The sequence below is a fragment of the Sus scrofa genome, chromosome Y (genome assembly GCF_054392235.1).
Source record: "Sus scrofa isolate SSC_HxYL_T2T_F1_AM1 chromosome Y, Sscrofa_HxYL_maternal_Yorkshire_Landrace_v2.0, whole genome shotgun sequence".
Lineage (NCBI taxonomy): Eukaryota > Metazoa > Chordata > Mammalia > Artiodactyla > Suidae > Sus > Sus scrofa.
The window spans coordinates 14,901,485-14,914,130 of NC_139402.1; positions in this window are offsets into that span (position 1 = coordinate 14,901,485).

Consider the following 12,646-nt stretch of genomic DNA (forward strand, 5'->3'; position numbering starts at 1 on the left):
ACATGTGCAGAGTGCACCTCCACCATGGCAAGCACCAGCGAGCCACACCAGGTCGACGGAAACACCTCTCTACCATGGAGCGACCAGGCCATCACTGCCCAGGCTTGGGAAGTGCTCTGCGGCCACAGCATGACCCAGGAAGCCCCACCCAGAGGCAGGAAATGCACCTCCACCGAGGTGCACACCAGGCAGCCCCACCCAAACTCAGGAAGGGGCCTACACTGTGGAGTGACCCAGAAAGACCTGCCCTCACTTGGGAAGTGCCCTGCTGCTGTTGCACACAGGCAAGAACTGCCTGCCCAGGCTCGGAAAGTGCCCTGCTGAGGCAGAGTGAGCCAGCCAGCAACCCCAACTATCAGGAAACACATGGCTGCTAGGGATCACCAGGTAATGCCCTGCTTGGCTCTGGGGCATGCTCATCCACCATGGCAGAAAGAAGCCATGGCTGCCCACACTCACACGTGCCCCACTGCTGCAGAATACCACAGTGAGCCCCACCCGGCTAAGGCATTCCCCAGCCAGATCCTCCTGGCCACAGGAAGGACATACCCACAGTGGTGTGCCCTGGCCAGCCCTGCATGCCCTCCAGAAGTGCACCACTACAACGGTGCCCCCCAGACTCTGTCAAAATACATGTGGGCTTCTCCAAACTTACAGAAATTGAAATGGAAAACACGAGCAAGAGGAAGAAGCTCAGAAAACATTCCCAGTTAAAGCAACAGGAGAATTCACCTAAAGCAGTCAACAATGAAACAGACCTCTGAAATCTGACACATTTTGAGTTCAAATGGGAGATAGTGAAACTACTGAAGGAATTAAGAGAACATATGAACAGTAATGCGGACTCCCTCAGAAAGGGGCTAAAAATATAAGGAGCAGCCATGCAAATGTAGAAAATTCACTTGCAGTGAAACAAACCGAGCCAAGGGCAGTAAAGGTCAGAATGAATAATGCAGAGGAGCAAATTAGTGACATGGATCATTGAATAAAGGAAATCGCCCAAAGAGGACAGCAGACAGAAAACCCAATGAATAAACATGAAAGCAATATGAGACCTATGGGATACTATAACGCAGGACAATCTACACATAATAGGAATTCCAGAGGAGAAGAAAAAGAAAAGGGGTTTGAACATGTATTTGAGGTAATTATCTCCAGAAAGTTTCAAATTCTAAAGGATACTGATTTCAAGATACAGGAAACAGATGTCCCCAAACACGTTGAACCCAAATGGACACACACCAAGACATAGTATAATAAAAATGGCCAAAGTTAAAGAGAGGATTCTAAGGGTGGCAAGAGAAAAGCAAAATGTCCATTATAAGGGAATCCCCCAAAGGCGAATAGCTGATATCTATTCGGAAACACTACAAGCTAGGTGGGAGTGGCAAGAGATATTTAAAATGCTGAAACGAAAAAGAAATCTGCAATGTGGAATAATTTATCCATCAAGAATATGAGTTTAAATAGAAGGGGAAACAAAGAGTTTCTCCAACAACAACAACAATAACAAAATCTAAAAGAGTACAGAAGTACAAAATGCACGCTAAAAGAAAGAAAGTTTTCTCTAAATTTAAAAAATAAAAAAAGAGGAAGAACAAGGATGGAGGAAAGCAGGATTAGAGACCAGTCACATAAATAAGGCAGGATACAGATCTAATGGTGAAGAGGTTAAAAAAAAAAAAAGGCATAAAAATCCTACAATGTGGGCAAGGGGAGTAAGGAAATATAGAGACTCTTTTTATTCTGCTTTTTGAATTTTATTATTGTAATGAAGTGGGTGAGCCTACATCACCATTCACCTAGAGTACACAGTTATAACAAGTGGTTATCACACTTAAAAAACAGGGCAGCCACAAATCGAAACAGAACTTTACTTTCACAAAAACTGAAAAGAGAACTACTCAAACTTAAAATAAATGGACCGCCCAAACAAACCAAACCAAACCAAAACAAACCAAACCAAAACAAAACAAAACAAAATTGGAATCATAAAAGTCCATGGCCAGATGGCTTCACAGGTGAAATCTGTCAAACATAAAAAGAGGAATCGATGCCCATCCTCCTTATGCTTTTTCAAAAGTTCAAAGAAGACGGAACATTCCAAAAGATATTCTATGATGCTACCATCACCTTAATTCCAAAACCAGACAAAGATACCACCCAAAAAGATGACTATTGGCCAATATCTTTGAAGAGTATAGATGCAAAAATTCTAAAAAATGATTAGTCAACTGAATCCAAAAACTCATCAAAAAGATCATCCACCACAACAAGGTGGGATGCCTCCCAGGTTCACAAGGATGGTTCAATATACAAACAGGAAGCAACATCGTACACCGTATTAACAAAAGAAAAGTCAAAAACCATATGAACATCTCAATAGATGCAGAAAAACCATTTGACAAAGTCCAGCATCCACTCATGATAGAAACACTCACCAAAGTGGGTATTGAGGGAATATTCCTGAACATAAGCAAAGCCATTTATGACAAACACACAGCAAATACAATCCTCAATGGAGACAATTGGACAATCCTCCCACCAAAGTCTGGAACAAGAAAGGGATGCCCACTCTCAACACTCCTATGCGACATATTATTGGAAGGCCTAGCCACAGCAGTCAGACAAACAAAAGAAATAAATGGACTCCAAGTAGGAAGAGAAGAGCTAAACGTGTCACTGTATGCAGATGACAGGACACTATATAGAGAAAACCCCAAAGACTCAGCACAAAAGCTATTTGAATGGATCAACACAGTCAGCAAAGGAGCAGGATATAAGAGTCACATTCATAAATCAGTCACGTTTCTGTATACTAAGAATGAAATCTTAGAGAAGGAATACAAGTATACAATAACTTTTAAAATTGCACCCCCCAAAAATAAAATACCTAGTGATAGGCCTTTTTGAGGAGGCTAACGACCTATATAACAAGAATTATAAAATGATAATTAAGGAAGTTAAAGAAGATGTAGAGAAATGGAAAGATATTCCATGATCCTGGGTTGGAAAAATTAACATTGTAAAAATGTCCTTTCTAAGCAGAGCTATCTAAGTATTCACTTCAATCCCTATCAAAATAGCAATGATGATTTTTACAAAAACTAGAACAAACAATCCAAAAATTTATATGGAACCACAAAAGATCCAAAATTTCAAAAGCAATCTGGAGGAGCAAAAGCCAAGCAGGAGGCATTGACGCTCCCAGACCTCAAGCAACATTACAAAGCCACAGTCATCAAGACAGTGTGTTGCTGGTGCCACAACAGACAGAGAGACTAATGGAACAGACCAGAGAGCCCAGAAATGAACACTGACCCCTGTGATCATTTAATCTTTGACATTGTAGGCCAGAACATAAAATGGGAAGGAGAGAATCTTTTCAGCCAGAATTGCTGGGAATCCTGGACAGCTACACAAATCAATGAACCCTCACACCGTGCACAAAAATAAACTCGAAATGGATGAATGTCCTAAGTATAAGACAAGACACCTTCAATCTCCTGGAGGAGTATATAGGCAAACATTATCTGACATCAAGCTCATGAATATTTCCTCAGGTCAGTCTCCCAAAGCAACAGAAATAAAAGCAAAAATAAACCAATGGGACCTAATCACACGGACAACATTTTGCACAGCAAAGGAAACTAACAAAAACAAAAAGTCAACTTACAGAATGGGATAGTGCAGTTTGAAATGATGAAACTTACAGGGGCCTCATCTCTTAAATATACAAACAACGTATACAGCTCAACAGCAAACAAACAAACAACTCCATGGAAAAATGGGCAGAAGCCCTGCATAGACTTCTTGGCAAGGAAGATATGCAGATGGCCAACAAGCACATTAAAAAAATGCTCAACATCCCTGATTAATAGAGAAATGCAAATCCAAACTCCCGCAAGATACCACCACACACCAATCGGAATGGCCATCACTGATACATCCACAAGTAACAAGCGCTAGTGGGGTTGTGGGAAAAAGGGAACCCTCCTGTACTGTTGGTGGGAATGGAAGCTGGTACAACCGCTGTGCAGAACCGTGTGGTGGTACCTTTGAAATCTATACAGAGAACTGCCACATGATCTGGCAATCCAACTCTTGTGGATATATCCAGACAAAATTTCCTTAGAAAAGTCACCTGCACCTGCATGTTCACTGCATCGCGACTCACAATAGCCAATACAGGGAAATATCAAAAAAGGCCATCGACAGATTACTGGACTGGGATAATATGGATATGTGTACACAGGGCAACACTACTCCCCTTAAAAAGAATGAAATAATGCCATTTGCAGCAAGATGGGGTGGAATTAGAGACTCTCATCCTGAGTGAAGTAAGGCAGAAAGAGGAAGACAAATACCACATGATGTCACTTATAATTGGTATCTACTACACAGCACAGATGATCATTTCCACAGAAAAGAGGATCATACACCTAGAGGATAAATTCGTGCTTACCAAGCAGAGGGAGCGGGAGTGGGATGGTTTGGGAGCTTGTGGTTCATAGAGTCAGACAACTGCCTTGGGATGGATGAACAATGAGACCATGCTGGGTAGCACTGAGGACTATGTCTAGGCACTTAGGATGAAGCATGATTGTGTAAGAAAGAGAATGTATACATGTATGTGTATCTGGGTTACCATGCTATAGAGTACAAAATCGAAAGAATGCTATAAACCAGTTCTAATGGAAAAAAATGTTTATATCATTATATAAAGATAAAGTATAATAAAATAGTGAAAAAGAGACCTTTTACGGACAAGATAATCTAAGATAATTTAACAAATTCTGTTAAAAAAACTGTTTCTGAAATAAATATTAAAAATAATAATAATAATAAATAGAGATAAAAAGAAAAAATCAATAAAACTAAGAACTGTTTTGTTGAAAGGTTAAAAAATAAAAAACAACATAAAAGGTAAAATAAAAAAGAAAAAAAAAGCAAAAGCAAAGAATAAGTAAAAAGACAAAATGCTGGCCAGACTCACCGGACGAGGAAAGAAAAAAAGTGATTTAAAAAACATAAGCAATCAGAGTTCCCGTCATGGCTCAGTGGTTAACGAATCTGACTGGGAACCATGAGGTTGCGGGTTTGATCCCTGGCCTTGCTCAGTGGGTTAAGGATCCGGCATTGCCATGAGCTGTGGTGTAGGTTGCAGATGTGGCTGGGATCCCGTATTGCTGTGGCTCTGGTGTAGGCCACCAGCTACAGCTCCATTTAGTCCCCTAGCCTGGGAACCTCCATATGACAGGGGTGCAGCCCTAGGAGAGTCAAAAAGACAAAAAACAAAACCAAACAAAAGCAAAAACAAACATAAAAATCCTAGGTTTGAAGAAAATAAAATGTAAGAAATGAAAAAGAAGAAATCCCAATGGATACTGCAAAAACACCCCCCCAAAAAAACTAAGCATATATCATAAATACTTAATTGCCAACAAATTTTAAAACCTCATAGAAATGGACAACTTTCTAGAGAGTTAAAACATGCAACAAATGAATCCAGAAGAAATAGACGATCAACTGAACAGACAGGTCACTGGAAATGAAATTGAACATGTAATAAAAACACTCCCTGCAAACAAAAGCCTAGCATCACATAGGAACAATGGTGAAATATTCCAAACATACAAGGGGAAACAGTCCTATCCTCCTTACACCTTTCCACAAGCATGACGAAGAAGAAACATTCCCAAAGATTGTCCATGAACCCAGCATCACCCTAACACCAATGCCAAAGACACTACCCAAAAAGTAAATTTTATGCCAATATCTGTGATGAAATAGAAGTAAAAATTCCCAACAAAATTTTTTCAGCCAAGTCCAACAACATGCAAAATAGGATCATACACAACGACCAAGTGGATTTTGTCCCGGGTTTGCAAGGAGGGTTCAAACTACTCAAATCAAACAATGTCACACTGTACATGAACATACGAAAACTAAAAACCCACATGATCCTCTCAATAGATGCAGCAAAAGCATTCGCAACGTCCAACATCCATTCATGACCAAACCTCTTACCAAAGTGGGTATTTGAGAAATATATCTTAACATGATAAAAGCCATTTATGACAAACCCACAGCCAACATACTCCTCAAACGAAAAAAGCTGAAAGCCTCTGCACTAAACTCTGAAATGAGGCAAGAAGGCCCATTCTCACCACTTTTATTCAACCTACTATTGGAAGTGCTAGGCACAGCAATGAGACAAACGAAATACATCAAACGTGTCCAAACTGGCAGAGAAGAGGCAAAATATTCACTACGTGCTGATGACAAGATGCAATCTATAGGAAATCCTAAGGCGGCCACACCAAAACTACCCAAACTGACCCACCAATTTGGCAAAATAGCAGGATACAAAATTAGCACTCGGTAATTGGTTGCCCTTTGGGCTACTCACAATAAACTCTTGGCAAAAGAATAAAAAATAGCATATTTTGAAAAATGCACCCCGAAAATTTAAAGACCGAGGAATAAACTGGACCAAGGAGGTGAAAGATTATAAGCTGAACTGTAAGAAATTAAAGAAGATTCAAATAAAGGGACAGAGAGTCCATGATCCAGGTTTGGAAGAATTAATATTATTAAAAAGCAATAGTATGCAATGAAATCTACGGATTCAATGACATCGCTAACAGAAGACACCTGACATTGTAACAGAACTAGGACAAAGGGAAAATTCAAAAATTGATATGGAACCATGTAAAACCCAGAATTGCCAGAGCAATCCTGAGGGGGGGCAAAAAATAAACAAATAAATAAAAACAAAGTAGGAGGCATAACTCTCCTAGACATCAGGCAATTTTTCAGAGCCACAGTAATCAAGACACTGTGGTACTGGTACCAAAACAGACCTACAGACCAATGGGACAACATAGGGACCCCAGGAATAAAGTCACAACCCCGCATTCAATTAATCTTTGACAAAGGTGGCAAGAATGTAACATAGGAAAAAGACAGCTTTTTTCCACCAGCTGGGGCTGGGGAAACTGGACAGATGCATGCAAATCAGTGAAACTGGAATACACCCTCACACCATGTACAAAAATAAACTTCAAGTGGCTTAAAGATTTAAACATAAGGTAGGACACCATCAGACTCCAAGAAGAACCACAGGCAAAACATACTCTGACATCAACAATAAAAAATGTTTCCTCAAGGGCAGTCTCCCAAGGAAACAGAAATAAAAGCAAAAGTAAACAAAGGACTCAATCAAATTGACAAGCTTTTGTACAGCAAAGGAAACAATGAAACAAGACAACCATTGGAATGAGAGAAAACACTTTCCAATGATGCCACTGAGAGGGCTTAATCTCTGAAATAAATGACTTAGAAAACTCAACAGCAAAAAACCTAGCAGCCATTTGAAGAATGGGCAAAAGACCTTAAAAGATATTTATCCAAAGGATACCTGCAGATGGCCGACAGGCACATGAAAAAATGCTCGACCTCACTAATTTTTAGAGAAATGCAACTCAAAATTACTATGAAGTACCACCTCACACCTGTCAGAATGGCCAGCATTAGCAAGTCAATAAATAAAAAGTTCTAGAGAGGGTGTGGAGAAAAGTGAGCCCAGCTGCACTGTTAGCTGGAAAGTAAATTGGGACAACCACTACAACCACTATGCTGATCAGTATGGTTGTACATTAGAAAACTAAATATAGAACTACCCTATGGCCCAACAATACCACTCTGGGGCATATACCCAGATAACTCTTTCCTTGAAAGATATACATGGACTGGAAAGGTCATTTTAGCACTATTCACAATATGCAAGACATAGAAACAACCTAAATTTCCATTGACTGAAGAGTACATTAAAAAGATGTGGTACATATTCACAATGGGAAACTACTGAGTCCAGAAGAACAAAGTAATGCCATTTGCAGCACCAAGGGTGGAACTAGAGATGCTCATACTAGGTGAAGTAGGTCAGAAAGGAAGCAACAAATACCATTTGATATCACCAATCTGGAAATGAATAAATGGCACCAATGAAACATCTAGAGGAAAGAAATGCATGCACTTGGAGAACAGACTTGGGGTTGTCAAGGGGGAGGGGGAAGGAGTGGGACAGACTTGAAGTCTGGGGTTGAGAGATGCAAACTCTTGCATTTGGAGTGGATAAGGAATGGGATCCTGCTGTTTAGCCCAGGGAACTCTATCTACTCAGGGGTGGTGGAACATGATGGAGGTAATGTGAGACAAATAGTATTTGGGGGTTGTGAATTTGTGTGTGTGAGCAAGGAAGAGAGAGAGAGAGAGACTGGGTCCCTTTGGTGTGCAGTAAATAATTGACAGAACAGTGGAAACCATTGATAATGGGAATAATAACAATCATTAAAAATCAAAACAAAACAAAACAAAACCTCCACAAACAAGACTCAGATCTCACAGCAGTGGGTTCAATATGTAGGGGTTGTGTTGATTCCAGGGCATGAGCCCTGGCCATAGATGGAAAACAGCAGTTAGTGCATTACTGTCTCCAACCAGAGAGAGGCAGCACTGTGGCTTCCTTGGGGTGGCTGCCCCTGCCATTTATGGTTCCAAATTATGCCCTGAGAGCCAAGCCCTACATAGGGACCCAAAGGGAATGCAAAGTGACCCCCTTCAATGGAATAGGGATGCCCAGTGGGGCTTTTGGATGCTAAAGGCTGAGCTGAAGAGACTGCCATCACGGGGACCTCCCAATGGGGACAAGCCCTTTATTCCATGCACTCACAGAGGTCAGGGAAGGCACCAGGAATCCTGAGCCAAAGCTGGGACCAGATCAGAGATGAGGGGCTAACTTTTCACCATAACAGGACTCAGGGACCCTGGGATGCCCTGCTGCCTGTGGGAGGCTTACAAGCTCCCCCTGGACAACAGAGACATGCAGTCACCCCTCATCAGGCACAGGCTCAGCTAGAGTCAAAGGACATCACTGGATCCTTTGGAGAAAGGTTAACAAGATAGGAGGGCCTATTAAAAGACACCTCCAACTTTACCCTACCAGTGGGCCAAACCCTACTCACAGCAACCCTGCTTCCAGCAGGCAAAAGTGGAGACTTATCCCATCAGTGTATAGAGACCATAAAACCAACCTACTCCAGGAGTTCCAATCTTCTAGAACACACTTAAGAATAAGGGGTGTAGAATGATTGGGGCAGGGCATGAGACAGGCTAGGACCTGGGATCCTTCGTTGCACTGCTTGCCTCATGAAAAATGTCTCCTTGAGCAAAGAAATAAAAAGGAAATACAAGGGACGACAAGTAACGACATGCATGGGCAGTTGGGAACAATTATAAACAAGAAGATTCAAAAAGACCAATGAAATGAAATGAACTAGTCAAATGAAAAATAAAATGAAATAAATAGAATAAAATAATAAACTAAGATAACTAAACTAAACTAAAACAACCCCCAGCAAAAAATTCAGAGTGTCAGGGGCAGAAACAGGGTATATCACACACAGAGTGGACAGTACCACTGAGGAAGTGCCCAGAAAAATCTCAGCCACACATCAGACCCAAATCTGACCCACATGCTTACCCTTATCCCTCCAGAGAAGAAACTAGCTTGCCCCTCCTCACGGAGCAAGAAAAGGTACTTGTTGCTTGTATGTGTTCCTTTGTGCTGCTGCAGGGCCCAATAAAGCCTTGCCTGAACTTCTTGGCTCACATCTCATTAATTTCCATTTACTAGGGGGCCAAGAATCCTGGTCAGCATATAAATGCATGTTTAGCAGGCTCTAAGACTGGCTGGCTTAGTCACCATAATGTTTAAACTGGATCATGTATAAGCCAGAATGACTTCCCTATACATCTGTATGTGAAAATTCCTTCTATAATCTGCTTTTCTGTGTAGCCACTCCAGAAACCAATCTATACTCTTTGGAAACAAGGAATGCAAACCAAAAACTTTACAGTAATTAGATCAGGCAGAAATACCACGAACCCTGAATTTACGGTATTTCCCCGTTGTGGAAACCTGCCTTCAACACCTCTATGAAACAGTCTTGAGAACCGAACGACAACATCTCTTTCAAAAAAAAAAAAAACCAAGAATTCTGAACCACCATATCTGGATAATCCCCTCAGGAAGTCTGAACACAAACATCATAGCATCCAGTAAGTAAGGCATACTGCAGTCTTGGAAGGAACCTGCCAGGAAGCGAGACAACACCACTGAGCACTTGCCTCAGGATGCCCTCTCCAAATGAGTGATAGCCATGCAAGAACAACACATCAAAATCTAGGCAGCCACCCAAAAACCTAATTGTGAATTTCTGCAACTATCCTGGGAGGCACATCCAAACACCCCCACCCATCATCCTAGGAAGCCTAATTCCTGCCTTTGAAGAAATCAGCCCTTGATGCCAGGCCGGGAGCTATGAATCATTAAGTAATAAGTTCAACACTCAGCCCAGAAAGGCCAACTCTACTTCTGCAGCAGAGAGCTATGAAGCCTATTTTTCACATTTTCAACACCCAGTCGAGTGTCCCTAAGTGAAACCTTCATGAAAGCACTTCAGTAATCCTCAGACCTTTGTGGTAGCTGGCTTGGAAACAACCACCTCCTCAGCAACTAGGCAGAGACAACCACACTCAACGCAGCAACCATGCATAAAGCCAAACTGCAAATTCTTCACAAGATTACAGTGTAACAGTTACTTCTGCCATATTCTTTCAGGAAATCCCAACACAATCTCTTTATAGCCACTGGACCAGCAAGATTAATCACCACCTGTGCAGCCACCAGGGTAAGCACCAAAACCAAAACCTCTGTAGTCATCACATGATGAAGGCTGACCATATTTTGGTAGTAATTGGACCGGGAGGTTGGACCTCAGTCTCTATAGTAACCAGCCAGCCGGCCTGATCACAAATTCCACTAGCCTGATCAGGAAGTCAAACCAGAACTTCTACTATAACCATTCAGCCAGCCAAGCCGTAGTCTCTGCAGAAGCCAGAGAAGACATCTGAGCATAATTTCCACAGCCACCAGCCATGTAAACTAACCACAAACTCTGTCTCCTCCACGTAGATATTCACCAAGCGACCTCTGCAGAATTTGGAAGGAAAAGTTCACTGTACTCATTTCACCTAACAAGACAGGTTATCTCACCATATCTGCAAACACCAGCCCAGCAAACAAAAGCACAACTTCTGCAGTAACTCACCAGGCCACCACACCATATCTGAGCAACCACAGGCAAAAAGCCAAAGCACAAAACCTGCGTGTTTCTGGAAAAGAGGCCTGATCACAACCTCCTTTTTGGCAACAGGCATAGAAACCACAACTGCTGCATTAACTGGCCAGGGATGCTTAAGCCACACCTCTGCAGCAGCGAGTCAGATGATCTAAGCATCTGTAAAATGCAATGAGGCAACAACAAAAAAGTTACAGCCATCAGAACTGAAGAAGTGAAAAAATCTATTTACAGAAAACATTATAACTTAGTAGAAATTCGTCAAGAAATCACAAAGAATCTGTAGAACTAATAAATGATTTAGGAATGTCACAACACAGAAATTACACTCATGAAAATAAGTTATGGTCTGCACATTAGCATCAAACATTTGCAAAATGAAAGTTTCAAATATATTTAAAATAGTACTTAAGTGTAGAGTACTATTACATAATTAGCAAAGATGCACGTCCTCAGCCAAAAAAAAAAAAAAAAAAAAAAGAAAGAAACTATGAAACATAGCTGGGTCAAACTAGAGGACACCTCCATAAATGGAGAAATAACTCAATTCATGTTCAGAAATTGGAAGCAGGAAAACTAATGGGTTTAAAAAATAAATGAGTGGATTTTACTGAATGAAAATCAATCATTAGGTGCATATTTTTCTCTGCCTGGAATGTTTGCTCCATCACTGTCCTGGATAAATTTTCACTTGCAACAATCTAGGTCTTTTGAGGGCTTGGAAGCTGCATGCCATAGGTTTTGGGGTGTTGTATCTTCGTTGCCATTTGCTTCTAGGTATTTTTTAATTTCCTCTTAGAGTTCTTCAGTGATCCCTTGGTTGTTGAGTAGCATGTTGTTGAGTCTGCCCATGTTTGTGTTTTTTGCGGAGTTTTTCTTGTTGTTGCCTTCCAGTCATATAGCGTTGTGGTTGGAAAAGATGCTTGATATGATTTCAATTTTCTTCAAGTTGCTGAGGTTGGATTTGTAGCCCAGGATATGATCAATCTTAGAGAATGTTCCATGTGCCCTTGAGAAGAACGTGTATTCCGTTGCTTTTGGATGGAATGTCCTACAAATAACTATGAAGTCCCTCTGGTCTAATGCTTCATTCAGGGCCTGTGTTTCCTTATTGGCTTTCCATCTGGTTGATCTGTCCATTGCTGTGAGTGGGGTGTTAAAAATCCCCCACTATTATTGTGTTATCATTGATCTGTCCTTTTAAGGTTGTTAGCAGTTGCCTTATATAATGTGGGGAACCTATGTTGGGTGCGTAGGTATTTAAAATTGTTATAGCTTCTTCTTGGATTGATCCTTTGATCATTATGTAACGACCTTCTTTGGCCCTTAAAATATTCTTCATTTTAAAGTCTGTTTTGTCTGATATGCGTATTGCTATTCCAGCCTTCTTTTGATCCCCATTTGCATGAAATATTTTCTTCCATCCTCTCACTTTCCAT